The 24,897-nt window shown below is 34.3% G+C and overlaps 1 protein-coding gene across 1 annotated transcript in view; it reads right to left on the minus strand.

Annotated features, from left to right (window-relative positions):
* The window catches only part of LOC129753691 (uncharacterized), a 116,059-nt gene extending 94,012 nt beyond the window's left edge, over positions 1 to 22,047 (minus strand). The window contains exon 1 of the mRNA XM_055749537.1: positions 21,953 to 22,047. The gene's annotated coding sequence lies outside the window, so the exon portion shown is untranslated. The remainder of the gene's footprint in view (positions 1 to 21,952) is intronic.
* Positions 22,048 to 24,897: the final 2,850 nt, after the last annotated feature.

Here is a 24,897-nt window from a genome sequence, read left to right on the forward strand (position 1 = left end):
CTTCCTGATCCGATGTCCGTGAGTTCGAAACCAAGAGAATATCGATCACAGTTGTACCGGATAAGTTTTTCAATGGCTGTCCGCCAACTTCATCGTTGTTTGAACTCAATTGAATTTTTCAACGTTTTCTATCATAAACAAATATACTTAAATGATTGACAATGTTGCTGCAATTACGGGGAAAAAATTATAAACATTTCCCTATATTTTTTTACCTCAAAAAGAAATGAAATTTTACCTTCATGCAATTCCCTAGGTCATGGGTGGCCAACATTTTCAACCGGCGCACACTGGGGTAAAAAATGAAAAAGGCGATCAAAACTGTTTTCTGCCGAAACTGTTCGTTTTAGACCTATAGTGTCTTCGAGACAAATGACCAGCATTACAAGGGCTAAAAAATAAGTTTTTTAAAAAATTGATTAATCCACCTAGTAGTGAGTTAGAAAAACTAACTTTTTTAATATCCATTTTAGAGCTGTACTGTCTGAGAAAAGTTTTTAGCTTGTACCAATTCTAGCAACTTTGCTAAAGAAGTCATAGCTGTAACATTAATCGTTTCAAAGTTATGACAATTTTTAGAAAAATAACACCAATTTTCAGTTTTTTCAACATAACTTTTTTGCGCGTGATTTTTCATTTAAAATATGTTCTAGAGAGTTTTGAAGACAGAAAAGTTGTACACTTTTGCTGAATATACTGTATAGAAATTTTGAAGTTTAAACGATATATCTTAAAAATACTTAACAAAAATAGTCATTTTGAACTGGTTATATCTCCTGAGTTCGGACGAGTTCGGTTACATATTTTACAGTTTTGCAATTAGAAAAGTATCGCCTTTCAAACAATGTACAATTAAAAGTGGCCAATTGTGACCTTCATAGTGTAAATGTCAATAGAAGTGAGCCGAAAGTGAAGTTTTTATACTAATTTGAGCATAACTATTACTATTTGGCTGCAACATGTAGGATTCCTATAAGTAGGCCTACTTGAACCACCTGGACTTGAGATGGTAGATGGGCTCAAATTAGTATAAAAACTACATTTTTATCTCACTTCTATTGACATTTACACAATGAGGATCAAAATTGGCCACTTTTAATTGTATATTGTTTGAAAGGCGATACTTTTTTGATTGCAAAACTGTAAAATATGTAACCGAACTCGTCCGAACTCAGGAGATATAACCAGTTCAAAATGACTATTTTTGTTAAGTATTTTTAAGATATCTCGTTTAAACTTCAAAATTTCTATACAGTATATTCAGCAAAAGTGTACAACTTTTCTGTCTTCAAAACTCTCTAGAACATATTTTAAATGAAAAATCACGCGCAAAAAAGTTATGTTGAAAAAACTGAAAATTGGTGTTATTTTTCTAAAAATTGTCATAACTTTGAAACGATTAATGTTACAGCTATGACTTCTTTAGCAAAGTTGCTAGAATTGGTACAAGCTAAAAACTTTTCTCAGACAGTACAGCTCTAAAATGGATATTAAAAAAGTTAGTTTTTCTAACTCACTACTAGGTGGATTAATCAATTTTTTAAAAAACTTATTTTTTAGCCCTTGTAATGCTGGTCATTTGTCTCGAAGACACTATAGGTCTAAAACGAACAGTTTCGGCAGAAAACAGTTTTGATCGCCTTTTTCATGTTTTACCCCTGTGTGCGGCGGGCCAAATTTTGAATATGAGATTTTCTCGCGGGCCAATTTCTGCACTTGCCTGCTTCACGTACAGGTTCGTCTTATGAAGACATTTTTGTTTCATGCATTTTTTACGAACTCCACAAATGTGAAATAGCCGCCCATTTCCAAAGGTTTTAAGTTCACCAGTCTCCTTGGAAAATTTTGTAGGTGTTTCGAATTAAAATAAAAAAATAAATACATATAATGGAATTAGCTTAGCTTAGCTTAGCTCAATTGACTACTCACATCCACCTGAATCATTGAACCCAAAATGCTCTGCTACTATTTTTTTTACAAAAATGATCTTCATGGAAATGGTTTTTCTTCATTAAATTGTTAATTAGTGATATGATTGTTCATCTGTTATTGTTTTAAAATAAATGCATTTCGAAAACCATGATTGCAGGCGTGGCTCAGTAGAACGAATTCCACATCGCCAATGGTTGCTACTCCGTGATTGACCGAGGCCACCAATTTTGTTCAAAGGTCAAATGAATGGTGTCTGGGACTGACAGTACATTCACAATGCCCAAAACTGATGCTCTCTCTTTAGCCATCAATAACGGCGCCGGCCACGTCCTAGTAGTCAATAGATAGTTTGGAAAAGAGAGAAAGGGATAAAAGAAATAACTCGTGCTTTAGGACCGAGGTCACCTCTGCATCCTAGCAAATAATTTTTTGGGAATGGGGGTTGAAGGATATGACCAGGAAACACTTTTGACCAGTGTGATCTAGTAAATCAAGTAAATCTGCTAAAACTGAACCCTTTATTTATTGCCTAAAATTTACAACCTCGTTGAAATATTAAAGAAAAACTTTTTTTTTGTTTTGTGACGGCAATCAATTAAAATTTTGATAAAAAAAAATGTATTTTTTATTCATCTAATTCTTTAAAATGAAAATTTTAATCGAAAGTATTTGTTCCATTTTAATTGCTATAAATTTCCATGAAAATTAAAAAATGGAGAAATAATAAAAAAAAGAACCAATGAACCGAATCGTATTGAGAATTTTTTTATAAAACTAACAAATTAAAATGAAGGATTTTAATAAATACATAACCAAACTCGTATTTAGAAATCTAGACAAAATCAAAACTTCTTATTTAAGATTATTTTCAATGAAACTGGATAACCAAATGAAAAGTTAAGAAAAGTCAATTGGAGAGCGAATAATGTGACGAAAATTTATTTTTGAAACGAATTATTTCGGTCGATGATCATTTTGGTCCCAAAAATTGATATCTATTGAATCAATTTGTTCTGATTCGATAGCTTTACATAGGATCAGCAACAACTAAGTAACTGTTGTTAATGATTTATTTAATTATCTTTTCATTTTCTTCCTAAAATGATCCGAATTTATTCCACTTCGTATGCAGGAACTACCCGAATTCATTCCAAAAACATGTAACATTTCTTGGTTCAAATTTTTAAATGAAAAACAGTTTCAAAGGCTAAGACCAGCACAGAATTAAAATTTAAAATTTCTTACCAAAGAAGTCAGTTGACATACTAAAAATTTCAACACATATTAGCAAATAGAATTCAAGATAACATGAGATTTTTATCAGATTTCAAGAGAAGCTTAACAAATCGATTTGCTTAAGCTTGTAGTAACTGTTTTTTAAATAAACCCCATTTACCATACAGATCCCTCCTTAAAACAATTATACTCATCCGTTATTATCGATTCCGGATCTCTCGGTTCGACTCTTGAAGAATTAGTTTGATGATGTCGTCGCTCGAAGAATGATCTTCCTGCATTTAACTGTTCTGGTCCGGGGATCAGCATTTGAAATTCCGCTATTCAGTGGAAATAAGCCTTCGATGATTGCCTACGTGGAACTTTTCCAGATGCTCATATTTTCTGCAAAATCCGGGGGCCAATCCAAATGAAAAAAATGGTTTTTCTCTGATTAAACTTTCCTTATTTTCCACCTTCGAAACGTCAAAAATAAATACATAGAATGGAATTGTTGCAAAAATTGTACCGTTCATAAGCTCTTGGCATTTGAAAGATTATTTACTTGAAATAGTTATAAGCACGGACCTTCTGAACTCTTTCGAGTTGAATTTAAATGTACCATTTTTACACACAGAAAAAAAAAATAAAATTTCAATGGAATTTTTCAAAATATTCCAATTTGATGTGTGTCGGAAAAGTTATCCATAAACAGAATGAAAATGTATTTAGTAATTGATATTCATTGCATCTGTTTTTTGATGAAAAAAATTGTGAAAAAAAACAATTTCTTTCCTAACAAATACATATACTTAAATAAGTCGTCCTACTGAAAGATATACCAATACCAAACCGGTTCAGGTTGAAATCTTGACAAATGTTCCCCACTGGAAGTTGCATAAAATTTTAAAGAACACCTTATCAATACTAATACTAGATTTGGCAACATATCTCTTGCTATTGAAGTTCAGCAAAAAAAATCGTATCAGAGTATGGAATTTTAGAACAACAAGCAAATGTTGTATAATGTTGATGGATATACGATGTTTACAGAACAAAAAATTTTTTACGAATAGTTGAATGTGGTTCGAAGAATTTTTGAAGTTTGATATGATCAGTTTTCCTGAGGCACTCCAAACTCCCCTAAATTATTATTATTATTATTATTATTTGTTTATTATAATTAAGTTCATCGAACATAAATGTTTAAATGAATATGTTTAGTTACAATCTAATTAGTAAAACAATTTGGACTGACGAATTCGACGAATAAATCGGCTGGATGATTCTTCAAACTGATGCAGGTGCTCAGCATCCTGAAACATACGCATCATTGCACTGAGTGGTTCATTGTAGCCATAAGATGTTCGGTGGATTTGATGTGACAGCAACGAATTAGATCGCAGAGTTCGCGACGGGGCACTGAGGTTTATCATTCTTAGAAGATTTGGCGATTGAACTTCTCCATTCATAATCTTAACAATGAAAGAAGCCTGTTGAGTCTTTCGGCGACATGCGAGAGTTTCGAGACCCAAAAGCTGACACCGATCCGAATATGCTGGAAGATCTTCGGGATGACGCCAAGGCAGGTGTCGCAAGGCGAATCTGACAAACCGCTTCTGCACACGTTCAATCCTCAAAATCCAACTTAGTTTATACGGAGCCCAGACCACAGCAGCATGCTCAGTTATAGATCTGACGAGGGCACAGTACAGTGATTTCAAGCACAAAGGATCTTTGAATTCACGTGACACTTTGGTGATGAAGCCGAGCTGACGATTCGCTTTGTTGATAACTGAAGAGCGTTGGCTGTTGAAAGTGAGCTGCGCATCGAGGATCACGCCAAGATCATCCACTTCAAAGACCCTTTTCAAAAACTGGCTGCCGATACTATAGTCATAAGGGATCGGTGTTTTATTCCGATGAAAAGTTATTACAGAGCATTTTGAGACACTGACTGTTAGTTTGTTCAGTCTACACCATTCATCAAACTGGTTCAGCAGAGATTGAAGGCGAATGCAATCAGCAGTACATTCCACTGGCAGAAATATTTTAAGGTCATCAGCGTAACCAATTTTCGTTCCGTCTTCTAGGCTAGTAATCAGATCGTTAAAAAATAGCGCAAATAATAATGGCCCCAAATTACTCCCTTGGGGGACGCCAGATCGATTGGTAAAAGGATATGAAATGCTTGTGCCGTACTTGATCCTTATGCAGCGCTCGGTGAGAAAGGATTTCAGCCAAGCAATCATGTTGTCATGAATGCCAAGCTTGGCAAGCTTAGCGAGCAAAATCTTATGGTCAATCGCGTCAAAAGCAGCTTTGATATCTGTATACACAGCATCGACTTGTTTTTTGTTTTCTAACTGATTGAGGCAAAACGACGTGTATTCTATGAGGTTAGTACTCACCGATCTACCAGGCATGAAACCATGCTGTTCAGGGGCGATGTACTGCGATGAGGCGCGTAAAAGAGCACATTAAAGGTAAATTCCGTTTGAAAGCTCACAACGCTCAAACTACTGTGGAGACAACTTAAAAAATCAATGGTATGAAATAACCAAAAACAACCGGAAAAAAATTGCCTAAATGGAATGGATGGAAAGTACAAAAAACACAAATCAACAAAATCATATTTTTCAGAGGCTCAAAGATTTTAAGAATTAATTTTTACTACTATGGAAGTGCTGATTAAAATGCAATTAGTTTTATTTTCTATCAACTCTTGTTTTCGAGATAACTCTTGAAAAAAGGTAAAAATTTACTAGATTAATTTGTGCACTTTTTTGGCAAACTATAGAACATTTCAAAGATTTTTAAAATAATGTTTTTAATTCAATGAACGGCTTTTCAGAAGACCGCGTGTCGTCTGTGAAAAAAGTTACTGTAGTTTTCTTTTTGTCAATTTTCCCAATACTGGAAAAATGCGGTAAATTTGACGGAATTTTAGGAAAGATTTAAATCCTATTGAATCTTTGATATTTTTTGGCATTAGTCGAATCGTGTCACATTCTGCACCAAAATTGTTAAATGAGTTAAAATTTTCAATATCAAATACTCCAAGATATTCTTGAATTATGTTAGAAATAGTTTTAATCTATCTATTCCAAGTTCTATATAAATTTAAAAATTTTAAAAAAACTTGATTTTACATTTTTTACGTTTTACATACATCACCCGTTTATCACTAAATGTAGAAGTGATTCACTAAATGTAGAAGTGATAGATAATATCTGACAATTTATTATATCCAGAAGCCACAGTCTTTCAAATAAAGTTAACAAAAAGGTTTTTCCCTCGGTAATTTGTCAAATATTGAACATATGTGAGAATTAACTTGTTTTTTTAGAGTTGTACATTATATCAAATCAAGAGATTCCACCGATTTAAGTTTGGAATGAAGTTGATGAAGATTGAGTTACTTTTTTTGTAAATAAAGATAAACCTTTAATTCTAAGAACATGGTAGTTATAAAATAATATCTAATAACTATCACAGATGACAGTTGCCCCAGTTTACGGTACTTTATAGAAAACGTACGTTGTTTGAGTAGTGGTTAATTTCAATTTTTTTGTCATGTTTTCCTGCAACTAACGGTATTTAATATGATTTTTCCGTATGGAAGTGTGTTGTTGAAATCAATCATGAAGAAGCAGATGCACTAGCAAGGTATGTTCATTTCACCCTTTTCCGAAGATCATTATTTTAATTGCAGTTTGTCATTTGAAAAAAAAAAACACTTACGCGTTCTTAGGATTCAGTAGTGAACAAATGATATGCAGAATATTGACATATACGATTTTCTTGGATATTGTGATTTTTGTTCAAATATTTCTATGTTTGACATGTAAATCACCAAAACCCATTGTTAGCATGCCAAGATAAGGAGCATGCCAAGTTAAGGCTCACTTTCCCTAATCTATTTAACTCTAGGTTAGATTATCGTTTTTTGAACAATTAAGAACAAAAAAACTTACTGTTTTTTCAATTTATCAAAAACACACACTGTTTTTGCATTAGAAAGATTACAAAGCCAGGAGATACCCATACTTTAGATGATTTCAAAATAAATAACCTCTACTGTCACAATACGAAAGCGCTCGTAGAGAATAGAGCTATAAGTGAATAATAAATCCATGTGAATGTTTTTTAATGCGTTGGAATGAAACTTTTATCGAAGGCAGTATTGTTGACATTCATCATTTTAAAAGATCATCAATATTTAAAGTGTTACGAATTTTGTTGTTGTGTTGACAAAAAAATCAAACGACATTGAAATTTCATTGAAATAAAAAAAGTAGGAGCTATTAAAATCGATACTTATCTAGATACTGAACCGATTAAGCTTAAAACTTAGCAGGTAGGTACTTCGAGGCTGGGGAAGGTTCCTAGATGGATTAAGATCACTCCCTCTTACTGGAATGGGGAAGAACCATTATAGCAAATGGTACTACATTTGGCATGGATGAAATTGTGGCTTCAAAAAAATTTATATGAATATTTGGTACCTTTTCCTTTTGTCTAGAGAAATAGGAAGGTGGCTCTCTTACAATTTTTTAGATAACTCGAGAATTGGTCAAGCAAATGGACCAGATTTGGCATGTGAGGTATTTGGTTACGAGAAACGTTGCAATGATTATTTGAGACCACTCCCTGTCCAAGGGGATAAAGAAAGGAGGAGGGGGGCTTCCATACAATTTTTATTGCACAATTTCAGCAACTATTCCAGTAAATGAAACCACATGGGCAAGGAACCAAACGGAAATTTGAATATAGGAAAAGGTTCTATGGGTTGCTTGAGACTCCTCCCGACTTGCATTGGGAATAGGAAGTGGGAAGGGAGCTCATACAATTTTGGCAAAACTCGATAAAAGATCAAGCGAGAAGAATAAAATTGGAATGCGAGGATTTTGGGTGAACGAAATGTTCCCAAGATGGTTCAAAGTCCTGCCCACATTCCTTTAGAGAAACAAAAAGGGAGAGAGGATGTTTGGCATAACTGGAGAATTCTCAGGCATATGGAACTAAATTTGGCATGAGAGGATATTTGGATACGAAAAAGACTCTATGGTTGTTCAGACCCGTCCCTAATCCCAGTGAACAAATAGAAAGAGAGAGGGGGCCACCACAGTTTTTTGAAGATGTTGAGAATTATTCAGTCGAAAGGAATAGAATTTTGTACGAGATCTTTATGTATTCGAGTTCCTTGCTTGCTGATTGTTTCCATTCTGCTTTGTCTTGTGATGGATATGGGATACGTTTTGTTTGGGTTCTTTCAGACATATGCAATACGCGTTGCGCTAGGAGGACAATGCAAGCGATGAAAAAGCTTGTAGTGCCAGCCCGACATAGGATCTTATGCCGATAATTCAACCTCCAAGGAAGATCAGTCTTCAAATTTAGCTGAATTGTAGTAATTCTAATACCCCTCGAATTCGCGTCAAATGCAGCTAAAGGTTCACCAAACTCACAGTTTTTAATCCTAACAATATTCAGCATGATGCGGTCAATAAATATTACACATAAAAATACACAATTTTACAATCAATTAGTCGAAAACCCCAACTATTTTCGCAGTTGAACCAATTTTAACTTATAATAGATTTTTGTTTTATGTTTTATGTAACTTTTGTAAAACTATTAAGATTTTAGGATTAAGATTAAGCTCTCTTAAAAAAATAATAAATGACTTACTTTAGTTCAATCCTGAAAAAGATGACATTTTTCACCCTAAGCAAAAGCTTTTAAATCGACGTTGCTTTCTCCTTTTTTAATAAAATGCACTTTACAAGATTTTTGAGTTGGTTGCTGGCCAAAAATCTCAATCCAGGAATTGATAGGATTGAATTGCCTGATTGAAGAGATTTTCTCATCGATCATTGAAGCTGAGAATCCAAAACGGTCTCAACAATTCCTTATTTCTCGATCAACGCGCTAGAGAAAATTCATGAAATATAAGAGATACATGTTTTACACTTTAAAGATCTGAGAATTGAATTTTTGGAAAAGTGTTTTGTTGGCTCGTTGTTTTTTTTTTTTTCAAAAACCAAATTGGTGCAGAAACCCTTTCCAATGTTTATTTTTACACCGTAATCAATCATTTGAAGGTTGAAATGAACACCCAAAAATATCAGACAAATTGCAATTTTATGTTACGTTACGCTCAACCATCAGAGGTCTATTGTAATAATTAGATATTAAAGAAACGGCTTATTCTCAAGATAGTTACACTTATGGAGGAAGTACAATATTATTTTTTCACATTAAAAAACCCGCCTAATGAAAATATTCCTTTCATCGACGTTTAGCGATTTAATCGCGCTCTAAACAACAGTAATCCACAGGCAACAACTAACTGCAACTTGGGAAGCATTTCACCCACCTTATAACATATTTCTCTCCCATCGAAAACCGATAACTGTTCCTAATAGTCAAAGATCAAAGAATTTTTTCACCAACAGCATAACAAAAAAAAAACTTCACGCAGAGGAGGCAGCAAACAACACACACAATAAGAAGCGTTAAACCAGTTCCCCTGGGGGAGGAGAAACGCCGATGATGATTCATTGAACAGGGACCGACTGAGTGAGTGAGTGACTGACAAGAAGACGTTTACGAACCGAGAAAGCGCGAGATCGGTAGGGGTATCCAAATTTGGGAAGAATCAGCTTCAGAAATGCCAAGAATCTGGACATCTCAGCACCTTAAAGTGGTGGACAGGAACTATACGAAAAGGGAGGTTGTTGGCGAGACGGCTGTCAGCCGTCTTCATTTTAAGGTTAAAAATTTTCTCCCAAGAGATGTGTTTACGATTCGGATGAAATCCCTGCTGGGACCAGTAATTCGGAACGTCTTCTGATCGGTGTATCCATTCACAGCAGGTTGTCCCAACTATTAAAATGATTTTTTTTCGGGGAGGTTATTGGAGATGATTGGTGTTGCTCTGCTATCAACGCCCACGACTCATAAAGGGAAAATTCGCCACAGCGCTTCAGATTATTCAATCACTTTTTTTCCTCTTTCACAGAAACACACCAGTGAGCGGCATAAATAAAAAGACACAAGGAGCGTCCTCTAACAAATTCGTATTGTCGAAGAAGCTGAACCAATCAACGCATATACAATTCGCGGCTCAGCTAAGTCGATAAGAGATTGGGCTGAGCCCAATCAAAAAGACGTACGGCTACTGGTCGTCTCGATTCAGTTCGTTGAGGTTTTCTCCTAATCAAATCACAAATTCGAAAACTTCGGTCGGTGAATTTCTATTTTTTTTCTCTCTTCGGGGAATCTTCGGACACACACATTCAGTATTTGTAGAGAAGAAGAAATGCACGCACGTGCTCGCACGCGACTGAGCTTGCACTCTTCTGACTGATGGAGGCAAGAGTTGGACACACAAATCGTTCACTATCCCCCTCATGCGTCTTCTCTTCTTCTGCTTCTCTTGCGGATGCGCAACAAGATTGTTGATTGATTTTCCAGAGCTGCTTCACCCCCATCGTCTGAAAACACACCACACTTTGCCATCAGCCGGAAAGTTTTCACTTTATCACTTCAGCTACCCCCATATTCGCTCTCGAATCAGCCAATAATTTACCATAAGAGAGACCAACCCCAACGAAGCCACCTTACTCGTAACCGCAACAATTTCGGTGATGATAAAATGGATGAGTCTGTTTTCTTTTTTCCGAAAGAAAAAAAAAATCATCAACCAACAATTAACGGAGTTTAAGTTTCCATGTTCATGCGTCACACCACAACCAATTTATGCAACACATCATACATATCTCGATGAGTTGAGTCAAGTTGAGACTAGTTGTTAAGAGGAGAAAAAATGTTGAAACTACACACCAAATTAAGAGTTCCTAATTATCGTCAAAATCGGAGCGTTGCGGTGGCGATAAGCGATATATTATGATGCCGACCACAATCATCAGCAGCGCCTCTACGCACTGGACGGTGTAAACTTATGAGTCAATAAGTTAAGCACCTTGCGTTTTCTTAGCGCTGAGCATACAAATATGGGTGTCTTCGATTGTATCACCACCAAGCGCTTATAATTGGGTGTTTGGAAATGGGTTTCGAATGAATTTTTAAGTTGTCTTCGGGTTTAAACGGTAGAGTCATTTGAGTCGATAATAGATCTCTAAGCCTTTACCATTGGTTCCTGAGTCAAACATGTAACGTAATGCTTACTTCTTGTCTTAAAAAAATGAAAATTTGTTCGTCAAACCGACAAATGGAGCTTGTTTTTAGCTAAAACTAATGTATAGAAACTACAACTTACCAGCCTTGAGGACAAAATTTATCATGTACACTCACAGATTGAATCTAACGCCAGACACAGCATCATAGTTTGATGTCAAAATTGCCATAAGGAGATGCCGTGAATGGAATAAAAACTCATGCCAGAGTAACATTTAAAGTTTTATAGCAGGCTACTAGACCAAGTTTAGGTTCCATAAAGGCACTTAAAGAGTCTTACAAAAAATCGGTGTCACCTGAGATGGTGATACTGGTTAAGTACGAATTTTCCTGTGGGTTTAAACGAAGTTTGAATATTGACAATAAGAAGCGCAATGAAAAATAAAATAGGATGATTTTAATAAAATCAGCAAATTGAAAATTGCGTTTTAAGAAAAAAAAAATCAAGACATTCATCCGCTAATTTGCTTTACAAAAATGATGAATATCATGAAATTAAATTTAATCAACAGGAAAAAACAAATCTAGCAAACATAAATCAGTAAAAATTAATGATATTTATATGGATCCAAGAAAAAACTAGAATTAAGAGATCCATAAAAAATCAAGAAAAGAAATAAACCATAATTCACAATTCATAAATCATCACCATCATACATTTTAAATTTGAGAAGAAAACTTGAAAGCTATAAATTCAAAAATAAATAATAAAAAAAAATAAAAATTTAGTTTTGAAAAATCTAAATTATTCTCAAAAATCAGCTATCGGAGTTAAGTAATCGAAATCAATTCGAATTCAAAAATCAGAATCTAGAATACAAAAATTAAATATCAGAGATCCAAAACCGGAACTCAGAAATTAACAATCAGAAATGAAAAATAGTAAAAATAAGAGAAAAAGATATTCTAAAGAAGATATCAGAAAACAAAAATCGAAAATCAGAAAATCATAATGTCAGAAATCAGAAAGAAGCACATAATCTTCAACAGGACAAAGTCAATTCGAATTACAAATCTAGTAATAAAATAGTTAATATCGACAATAAGATATCCGGAATCAGAATTATTAAAATGGATATAGAGATCCTTGTTTTAAGGAAGTGAAACAATTTATCACACATTTTGAATTTGAGATGAATAATTAGAAACATCATCATTAAAAAATCAGTAATAAACAAAAAAAACCATAAATTAAAATTTGAAATGAAGAAAAGCAATAAAAAAAATTAGAAATCGGAAATCAGAAAACAGAAATTATAAATCAGAAATTATAAATCAGAAATTATAAATCAGAAAGAAAATTCCGAATATAGAAATCTCAAATCCGGATTTGAGCAAAGAACGAAACACAAAACTTTAAAGCCGAAATAAAAAATAGGATATGGGAAATCTGAAAACTGAAATAGGAAATTAGCGAGGCCAGCGAGTTTCCATTTTAAAATTCCCGGTTTTTTCCCAATTTTTCCGTAAGATATTTTATGATTTTTCCGGTTTTGAATAACATAAAGAAATCTGTGCAACGAAAAGTTGGCCAAAAGTGGTCTTGATGTTTATATTCAGTCATACGTTTGAATATCTTAGAATAAGACTGATAAATTATTATTAGAGCTTTAAAAAGTAATTTTTAGCTAATTAAATCACCTAGCAGTGATTGGGAGAAGTAGGCGATGCCTTATTGACACTGCACGCGTTTTTTCCGCTCTTCTGATATTTACAATAATTTTCGTTTTTAAGTTCAGTGAATCTTAAAAAAATTGAAATCTAGTGGTATCAATATGAAGCCGGATGTTCACAGCAGGGATAACCGAGATAAGTGCTCCAAGTTTAAGGGCATGGTCTTTCGGATAGGTTTATCTGGAGTCGAAAGAACCTTGCATGATTGCGGTGTTGTTGTTAGCGTCGGTACTTGGATTTCGTTTTTCATTCAATAGGCCTGAAGTGATTTTTTTTAAACATGTTTTGGTCATAAATTTGGTCTGGTTGAATCCTACGCTTTCAATGCCAAGTTTAACTGCAAATTTGCGCTCGGAGTTCCGGATCCTTCTGTTACAAGAAGTAGTAAATTTTATGGTCCTGGGATTTGGGATAGAAAGATTGTGTTGTTTTAGTGCAAGTGATAGAGAAGTGACCTTATCTTGTGGAGTTGTTGTGAAAAGACTTAAATAGCCAAACTAACGTGACACCAAGCTTATACAAATTGTTTTCTAAATATTTTGTCCCCCGCCCGAGCTAAGGAGGAAATTGGATTGCTTCGATTGAAAAGTGTTAGAAGATTCAACACTCTTGACGAGGGACTTTGGTGAGATTGGTTCATGTTACATTCAATTATATCATTCATCAATCCTATTTGCCGTGTAGGATTCCCTCAATTGCACCCTTCCCGTTCCTATCTGAAACAGCTTTATGGGTCGTATGAGTTCTCTGCACCTAAAGAGTTATTTTACTGCTTCAGATTTCCCCTATCATGATTACATTGACTTGTCGCGGTGTGCATTATGGTACCACACTAATCTTTAAAATCAACACTTGAAATGAGAATTGAATCCAGATTCTCATTATGGCATCTTCTGCTGGTTTTGATTATTAGTTGTACCATGTGTATCAGCCAATGCAAGATGTGTGTAGTAACCCTTTGCTATTTATGCTATGCTATGCTATGCTATTAAACCACCTAGCAGTGATTTTTAAGTTTTCTGATAATAAAAAAGTCGATATCCGTATCCAATCCACTTGATACTTCAAATACTATCTTCCGATTGTATAATACAAATATCATTAAACTATTTCAATGAAAATCCTCTCATTTTCTTACCACTTTATGTACTGAGTTTTATTCAGATTTGCATCAACAAATTTTTGTAGTTTCTCTATGTAATGAGCTTCAAAAAGATTGTGCAATTCAACCGCTTTGTCAGGTGTCTTAGGAACTTTTTTGATTACTTTTGAGGCATTTCTTATTCTGCTGCCCTAATTTCATTTGTGCTGCATAACCTAAAACATCCATAGGCACGACTTTATGGGGCTTCTGTGTTTTTTCATCTATATTTTTTCGTCTATTTGGAGCAAAACGTGAAATTTCAATGAGCCTTTTCTCTAAAAATATAAGATTTGCTTCTATAGTGCAATCTCGATATTCTGTTCTGCCTGTTATTCTAAACAGCTCTGCTCTGATTTTTTCTTTTGAGCAACTGATTAGAATAAACATGGCGAATCGAAAAGATTTTTCAAAACAGAAGACAAATTTTTCAAATTCAACATTGAAAATATCACGAGTGCGGAAGTATGCGGATTTTTTTCTTTCTGCACATGGTTCATGAAGTTATGAATTTTAAAATGATGTAAAATTTGTTGCTGGGACTTGCTGGGCACATAAACAAAAACACATGTTCAACAAAAACAAGCTTTAAAAACTACAAACAAAATAAAGAGTTTTTGAAAGCCCCATAAACAGTACCCGAATTGCTTTTTTGAAACCACTTATCCTCAAATCCAACATTTTAACATTCATTTAAATTCTCCTTTTCAAAGTTTGTTGTTAAGTCACTTCTTAAACTAGTAATTACATGTTGAACTGTGACGCGATTTTTATACGGTTTGTTGTAAAATTCCAGTTGATAAAAATATTAAAGTTCCGACAGCCGCTATTGTTCGTAAAAAAACTAAATATTGAAAAAATGACTGGTAAATGGTGTGAAATGTATTCAAGAATCAAATAAAAATCACAATAATAATTCGTTTTTAAATTTTGACTTTTGGCCAGGTTTTTGGGAGAAATACTCCTGTGTGCATCGGTTTTTTTTACCAAAGAAGTAGACATTTATGTGAATGAAAATTTTGTGGGATATTTTACAGAACATGAAATATTAACAAATTCAAATGCAAAGCTTCAAGAAAATATTTTTTGCAGAAAATAATTCTAGTATCTTTCGAAATCTAGTCCAATATGGCCACCTTCTTCTCAGTTTTTGACAACAAATTTATTGAAAAATCATTTTTCATTATAAGATTTGATAAAATATTGCTACGATATAACGCCATTTGATCTGAAAATTTCAATATGAAGTTTCAATAAAAAACTTGTTCATTTTTTTCTGTAATTTTACTCTGGCTTCTGATATTTTAAATATGATAATGAACAATTGATTTCGGATTGAATCAAAACTGAATTGAAACAAATCAAAACTAAATTTCAAATTGGGATTCATTATTCGAATTTAAATTTAAATTTAAACTTCTGATGTTAGCTAAAGATTCAGTTTCGATGGAATTCAGTTTTTTGTAGGATAACTATAGGTTTTTTTTTCAATATTGCATGTCTAGAGTCTGAGCACTGGAAGCTGGATACTGGATTTGCAATATTAATTTAAAAAATCTGAGAATTTCCAGTCTGGCCCCAAAACAAAAGCAAAAAAAAAGAATTTTATTAGATTTTTTTTAACAAATTGTTAATGAACTGAACTTGAAGTATGGTTAAGATAAAAACGTGTACGTATACTTACGTCTTCCCAATTCAAAATAGCCGAAAATTAGTCAATTTCGTTACATCCTCATTTGTTCAACATACTCATTCGATTTTTTGTCGGACTTTTCAAAATTGTTTCCCGTACATATAAAATATTTTCTTTACATTTCTGCTTATTTTGAGTTTTGATACAGCAAAACGTGTTTCTGATAAAGTTTTGAACATAATAAATTCCAGTTGTTAGAAAGTGCTAAGCATCAATCTCAAGTTTCAAAATAAGAATTCAGAAAAAAAACTATCAACATATGAATGCAAAGTTATCAAAATTTTTGATTTCTTTAACTAATTTCTTCATCTAGACTTTCAAATTATTTTTTTTTTCTTAAGATTCGTAGTGAAAGTACAATAAGGTATAAAGTATTTAATTCTAATATTAATTAACTCTAATAATGCTGATTTAAAAAAAAAATAATCTAAGCTTTACATTTATATAGAGTTTTTTCATTTAAAACACATTTCTTTCGATTTTTTGGAAAACATAGAACATAAATAATAAATCGAAAACGAGCATTCAGAAATGACAAATTCGATAACCGATGTCAGAATTTAAAACAATCCACAACTAAAACTTGGAAATTTGAAATAAGAAATAAAAAAAATCTGAAATTTTTAAATCAGAAAATTTGAAACGTGAAATGGACAAATAGCGATAAGAAATTTTAAATCAGAAACTACAAATCACGAAACGGTAGCTGAAAATTTAGAATCGGATATTGGATGTCAGGAATAAGATATTATAAATCCTAAAAATTTCAAATTAGATATCACATATCTAACATCGTAGATCAGAACTAAAAAATAAGCAATACAAATTCAGAAATCGAAAACAAAGCAACAAAAAATGAAAATCAGGATGTCAGATTTCTAACATTCGAAAAAAGAAACCGGAGTTCCAAAATCCGAAATAAAAAATCAGCAATAAAAAAGAACAAAACAAAATCTATGTTACCAATCAGAATGAAAGATCAGAAATCTGCAATCGAACATTTTTATACATTTGAGAGTTACTTAAAACTGCAATAAACTTAAAACTGAAAACCTGAGCTATGATTTTATTCATTACTTTGTCAAATTTTAATCAATTATAATTTTATCTTGGTTTTTTAAATTATGGTTCCTAAATTGATTTAAAATTTCTTAAGTTCTTCAAAATTTGAATTTCTCATTAACCTTTTTTACTTGTATTATAGTAAAGTTTAAGTTACAATTCATAGATTTAATATAATGTCATATTTTCATAATGAAATATATTGCATTATGGTTTCAAATTTATTTTGTAATTTCAAATTGATTTTTTTCTCTTTCAATATATATATACATCATTTTATGATATTTTGCTCTTCTAGCATATTCTTAAAATTTATTTAACTTTAAAATTTCTAATTATTTGGACGCGTTTATTTGTGTTGAAAGTTTTTATTTAAAAAAAAAGTTCTGTTCGTATTTATTCTGATTTATTTTATCTTCAATTCTTTTTTGTTCGCGTTTGAATTTTCTGTTTCCCAAATAGGATTTATTATGAATTTTGTCGCATTGTTGATTATCTGTTACCGATTTGAGTCAGATATGTAAGTTGTATCTGTATTTCTATTTTTCAAACTTTGACAAATGTAAGAAAAGATTAATCTACCCCCTTAAAAGCCGTTTTTTTTAAATGAAGAGAAAATACTTCCTTATTATAAAGTGCTTTATTCGCTGCAAAGTCCTGGCATGTTTTCTTTATTCAAAAAAAGAGAAAAACGCATTATTTATCGTAGGGTATGCATTCCAGATTTCCCGGATTTATTCGGACTTCCCGGGTTTCCAAAGTAAAGTGGACCAATAAAGCAAACTAAGGTCTAAACTTGACTCAATTTTTTCGTACTATTTTTTTTTTGTGTTTGAATGGAGATTAAAACGCTGCTAACGTGTTTTGATAATAAAAATGAAAAATTTTGGGAATTTTAGACACATTCTTATTATAATTTTTTTTTTTTCGAATTTCCATCTAATTCTGCTATGATTTCTCCGGATTTTATGATGAAAAATTCGAGATCAAATGCCCAGATATTGCCAGATTTTGTAAAAAATTGTTCAGCCAAAAACTTGCGGGAAAAAATCTGTAATGCTTACTCTAGGGGGCCCCCTTACCTGTTATATTAAACATTTTAATAACGATTTTTATTTTCTATTCTAGATTTCTAGAACTTAAAGCAGTTTTGATTGAAGTAATGTCCAAATTTTAATTTCCTTGAGGGATCTCCCAGCCCATTGCCCGAGGGAAGCTTCCCTCCCCTCTATTGGAAAGATCATAATGTTTCTCGCAATTAATCATGAATAATGAAGAAAGTTTTACAAATTTGGTTTTCAAAATATGGATTCTAATAGTTTTGAGCAATAACATGGAATTCTGAATCACGAGTATCTCTTCTAAAATGTAGGTAAACAGTTCATTTTATACTTTTTTCGATTCAATGAACAAAAATATAAGATTAAACCTCTTCAAAAAATAGGAATTCTAGGAATTTGAATAAATAAATTTGATTTTGTCAATATAAGCTACCAAAAAAACATCAAATCAAATAATTTGATGCAAATGAAAGGTTTCAATTGATCCATAATCAAATCGAAAACTCTAGTTAAGGCAACTCCAAATTTGGATGCTCAAGCATTACTGCCAGACACATTGCTAACAGAATGCTCGATATATCGGGGTTGCTGAAGAGACCGACGTTTTCCTCCTTTCCCTTTACAACAAATCATTGCCGCCCACGAAAACGATGCGGTGCTGCAGCCGACAAACAATTAGCATGTGCAAAGGCAATGCATCCACAATCCACAAGTTATGCTTTCTTCATAACCAAACGTTTATTTTTTTTCTCTTGTTTCAAGTTGCAATTCAACTAAGCTCAGACAGTCAGCTGATGCACTACTGAATTTCTTGGTATTGTTCCAATTAAGCGCTGCAATTTAATCAATCAACACACAAAACAGATCAGTTTGTGTGCACTGGGCGATAATGTGAGCTTTGTAACGTTTCGATTTTTTTTTGCTAGATGAAACTTCTTCAAGGTTTGTGCGACGCATGGAACATGGAAACGCCTCTCAATTGGTTGGATGGATTACAATAAGTTTATGGAAAGTCCCCCATACTTTTAAAATTTGTATAATCTGCATTCATCACCCCGGGATTAGATCACCAACTAACGCCGGGTTTCCAAATCTGATCTTTGGCTTATTCGCGATGCGCATATTACCCCCTCAGTGTGCGCATATTACCCCTCAGTGTAATTTTTTCGTCTTCTATTCGTTTTTTCTCTTCTTTCAAATCAGGAACTGAGAAACGTGTCCGGGTGATGTCAATCAATGCACAACCATTGCACAAATCCTCTTCTTGAGCTGTTGTGGTTTTCCGATATCTTGAGGAATCAATTTGGGGAGTTGAACAATCGACAATTACGTGGCGCACAAACACACACACACACACGCCCATTAAAAGCTTCACTTATTTGATGAAACACTAGCCAGCTAGCTAGCTGTCGATGCACGTCGAATGCTGAATTTGCATATACACTTTCTGATATAGAAATGGTTGAAAAAAAAAATAAACCGGGGGCACTCAAATGATAATGACAGCAGCAACCAAATTGCGGCAGCAGGTTGTTGGCTGGCCTGGGGTTTGTTGTTGTTTTTGTCGTTGCTGGCTGGTGATGGTTCAAATTGCTCGCTTCGATGATGTTGATGAACACACTTCGTTCGTGGTAATCAATCGCACAGCTACAGTTAATTACGCGTTACGCGATTACGACGACAACGCCGTCGTCGTCGCCGTCATCGTCCAATTCCGCCATCAGCGATTTGAATATATCGCTGCACCCGGGATTATTATCGATGAAAACGACAACGACGAGTGAGATGAATCAACATATAACATCACAACAACAACAACATATCAATAACACTAGTTTACAAAATTTAAAAAAAATCGTGAACTTGATTAACTGACCAACATTTTTAATGTAAAATCGGGCGCTGAATCCGAAAATGAAATTCAAAAAAATCTCAGTAGAACCGTTTTTGAGTTATGCTCCAAATATGAAATTTCGAAAAAATAAAAAAAAGTTCTTGTACTTAGATTAAAATATCTCGGACGGCTTAACAGTAATTTGAAATCCCGCTTTTGCATATTGAAGGTGAATAAGTTTTCTATCGGTCATCTGAACACTGTTTTTGCGTTTGACCAACAGTATTGCTGATATTAGTGACTTTATGATAAAAAAAATTATAAAAAACGCATTTTTTTTAGAGAAAATTCTGTTTCAACGAAAGTTTTAGACTCGATGGTAGCATTTAAAAAATCTGATTTTCTTTTGCGCTTGAATGGTAATTTAAAACAAAGATTTCAAGTGGTTATTTATCAAAATTGGTTGAAAATTGAAAAAGTTATGGCTATTTTACCATAACTGAAATTTTTGGAGTTTTTAATAATTTAACGAACCGCAGTACACTTATCATAGTGTAGGAAGAATGAAACATAATAAATCTCACTCGCTCCAAGTCAAAATTATTTATAAGCTTACCAGAAGGTCACATGCCAAGTTTCTGGAAGATCTGACCAAAGGGAGGGGTTGCTTAAGTCTCAAACGTGAATACAATTTTGAGGTATTTTGCCCGGAAGGAACGAAAAATACTGGTTTTTCATCAATAACTTTTTTCATCACTAGCTGATTGTTTTTTATGGTTAATTTTCTTAAAGCCTAAGTTGAGACAAATATTTCACCCGAAGACTGTAACTCGATTGGATTTGAAACAGAAAAGTTATTGCGGTTCAAAGATTGTATTTTGGTCGAAAATTGTCGTATAAAACGCAATGCGTAAAAAGTACTCATTGCGTGTTGGACAAAATTTGCAGCCTTTGAACCGCAATAACTTTTCTGTTTCAAATCCAATCGAGTTACAGTCTTCGGGTGAAATATTTGTCTCAACTTAGGCTTTAAAAAAATCAACCATAAAAAACAATCAGCTAGTGATGAAAAAAGTTATTGATGAAAAACCAGTATTTTTCGTTCCTTCCGGGCAAAATACCTCAAAATTGTATTCACGTTTGAGACTTAAGCAACCCCTCCCTTTGGTCAGATCTTCCAGAAAATTGGCATGTGACCTTCTGGTAAGCTTATAAATAATTTTGACTTGGAGCGAGTGAGATTTATTATGTTTCATTCTTCCTATACTATGATAAGTGTACTGCGGTTCGTTAAATTATTAAAAACTCCAAAAATTTCAGTTATGGTAAAATAGCCATAACTTTTTCAATTTTCAACCGATTTTGATAAATAACCACTTGAAATCTTTGTTTTAAATTACCATTTAAGCGCAAAAGAAAATCAGATTTTTTAAATGCTATCATCGAGTCTAAAACTTTCGTTGAAACAGAATTTTCTCTAAAAAAATGCGTTTTTTATAATTTTTTTTTCTCATAAAGTCACTAATATCAGCAATACTGTTGGTCAAACGCAAAAACAGTGTTCAGATGACCGATAGAAAACTTATTAACCTTCAATATGCAAAAGAGGGATTTCAAATTACTGTTAAGCCGTCCGAGATATTTTAATCTAAGTACAAGAACTTTTTTAATTTTTTCGAAATTTCATATTTGGAGCATAACTCAAAAACGCTTCTACTGAGATTTTTTTGAATTTCATTTTCGGATTCAGCGCCCGATTTCACATTGGAAATGACCTTCAGTTTACTGAGTTCAAAAATGCTGTAAACTAGTGTAATCAATGATCACGACAAATCGACTTCAACAATTCTTTTAAGCACTTGATCTTCAAAAACTATTCGAAACAATGATCCAACCTTTGACTGGATTCCGGCTATAAATTCAAACTGCATTCCTCAACAAAACACAATCAGCTGATGGGGATCATAACAAAAAAAATCCGCATTCCATCAATACTAGAGTAAGAACTTGGAAATCCAGATGTCACGGTGAGTCACACACACCTTCGACTCAGTTGGAGCTAGAAGAATCTCAAGCTCTTCCGTTCGCGAGTAACAATCGAATCGACGATCGACGAACGAAACCGCGTGAATTACTTCTGTTTTAGAGAAGACCGTATCCGACGACCGTATATGATGACAGCAACAGTATCAAATCCGAACGAAATCGAAACGACAAGCCCACACTCATCTGCTACGAGCAACTGTTAACCGTGTACTAAAAGCAGACATTTTTTTGGCCTCGGTCTCGGTATCCAAACGCGACTCGTGTTGTGAGGTGGAGCAAGCCGCCAAGCAAGAGCCAAGGCAAAACATTCGTTTGTTAATTCTCCACAAGAGCAACAATAACAATGTGGTGAGTCCGGTTGGGGGGACGATTTTCTTCACCACACCACCGACTGATGATGGTATGAACCTACTTGAGGAGCCGGCTAGTGTTGTTACTGTTTGGGGCAGATGGCTCAAATGCTCACTCGAAGTGAGGGAGAGCACGTTTTCGGAGAAGAATACATTACGTTGTTGGGGCGAAACGTATAAGTATGAAGTAAACCGGAATGAGAGTGTGGTGAGTTTCGGTTTTTGTGAGTTGAGCTCATGCTCATATGTGACATTCAACAGAATAGGTCTCACTAAACTGTAGCCCTGTTGGTTGCTTGTGCCACGTTTAGTACATTTAGTACATACATATATACTGTAAGATAAATCTAAAATACAAAATACAAAAATTAGCGTAAATTTACCTAATAGCCTCTATTGAAAAAAAAACTGATAAAAATTAAATACAAAAATTTCCTTTTTTTTTATAAACATTTACAAGAGTAAAGACAAAATATACAGAAAAAAATCATTACCAATCTACAGGGTCTGGAAATTGAAATGCTCCATAACGTTAAGAGTGATTATTACGAAGCATACAACACCGAATTGGACAACACTTTGCATTAAAGGGTGTACGAAATAAAATTGCACCACTTTTTAATGGCTGTAACTTTTTACCCATTGAGTATTTTCTATCGAAATTTTGGGTGGAATTAGTTCAATGTGTATTTATTTACGCTGTGTAAGTTTCACTAGCAGATGTGCAGTCGTTGCGAAAATGGAGTCGGAGAAAACAGCAGCGGTGCTAAGAAATTTTGCGCACGTACCTCGATAATCCGGATCTTTCTCATCTTGACATCAGCAAGAAGCTGGGCAGGGAACATTCTACGGTGTCTCGTGTTTTAAATCGGTACCACGAACGTTTGACCATCGATCGGAAAGAAAAAGTGGCAAAAATGGACCTCCTTATAATGTTAAGGATCCCGAGCGAGAAGTTCAAGCTTTCAAGAGGAATCCCAACAGTTCGAGATGTAGCGAAGAAACTGAATCTAACCAATACTTTCGTACAAGATGCGAAAACACGTGAAGGACTACACACTTACAAAGTCCAAAAAGCGCCTAATCGCGATGAACGGCACAATACGGTAGGTAAAACACGTGCACGGAAGCTCTACACCCAGATGTTGACGAAACCACATTGTCCCGTTATGGATTATGAGACGAACGTAAAAGCAGACTACCGGCAGCTTCCAGGGCTCCAGTTTTTCATAGCTCTTCAAAGGGTTCGATGTCCTTGAGGACGTTAGAAAGCAGAAGATGTCAAAGTTTACCAAAAAATACATGATTTGGCAAGCAATTTGCTCGTGTGGAAAGCAGACCACCCCATTCGTAACAACTGGAACGACCAATGGGCAGGTGTACCAAAAGGAATGTCTCCAAAAGCGTCTACTTCCTCTTCTGAGGTCACATGATGGTCCCATGATTTTCTGGCCGGATTTAGCCTCGTGTCATTACTCGAAAGAGGTTTTGGAGTGATACAAGGCTAAGGAGATCTATTTCGCGCCGAAGCATCTCAACCCCCCGAACGCACCGGAACTGCAGACAATTGAAAAGAACTGCGCCATCATGAAGCAGACACTTCGGAAGCAGGATAGAAGATATGAAGAAAACATGGATTGCCACCCAAAAAAAGTTGGTCCAAATGTTGTAAAGGAACTTATGAGTAGTGTAAAAAGAATGTTCGTGCATTTGGATATGGAATTGAAATTGAATAAAACCAACATGGGAAAATATTCATAACATGTTTTATTTCCCTCCCTGAAAGATTGAAGGTGAATGGTTGAACGGGTGAATTTTGCCGAATATTTTTGTGTGTCGCAGTTGGATTCCGTACACCCTTTATGTCTAAGCTGTCGGAGGATATATTTGTTAACGGCAATAAGACATATTTCGTGAGTTGTCCGATATACGCGTATGTAATTTTTTTCGTCTTGCACTTGGAAGATACCTGGAGATCAGAAGTATTAAAACATTCATCATGGTGAAGGTCATCAAGATGCGCCCTGCGAGAATTGCTCGACATAGTATCACTAAATTGACGATAGATTTTAACGACGTTTCGAGAATACCTGTATCTCTTGCCACGCCACTTAGCATGATTTTCAATCTATCGATATCGGAAGGTGTTTTCCCTGCTCTTTGGAAAATGGCAATTCATAAGTCTGGAAACACTCATCGTGTGGAGAATTCCCGACCAATATCCATTCTTGGCTGTTTCTCCAAAGTTTTGAAGCCCTGATGTACGAAAGATTGTATGCTGCAGCTGTCCCGTTACTTACGGAGGTCCAGCACGGCTTTGTCAAGAAAAGGTCAACGTTGAAAAACTTTATGTGCTATGCCAGCGAATTGCATACCGCAACATATAAGAAACTGCAAGTAAACTACATCGACTCCTCCAAGGCCTTTGATAAAGTTCCACATAGGATCATCATAGAAAAACTTACTCGCTGCGGTTTTCCTGTACGGGTAACTAAATGGTTGTCTCCGTACCTGCTCAATCGTCAATTCTTTATAAACATTCGTAGTACTCACTCTATTGTGTTCAACATGCCGTCTGATGTACCGCAGGGCAGCCACCCAGGACCGCTTATATTCGTGCTGTTTATTAACGATTTGGCAACATTCCTTCGATCACCGAAACTACTGTTTGCAGATGATTTAAA

Source organism: Uranotaenia lowii, chromosome 3 (genome assembly GCF_029784155.1).
Source record: "Uranotaenia lowii strain MFRU-FL chromosome 3, ASM2978415v1, whole genome shotgun sequence".
Classification (NCBI taxonomy): Eukaryota; Metazoa; Arthropoda; class Insecta; order Diptera; family Culicidae; genus Uranotaenia; species Uranotaenia lowii.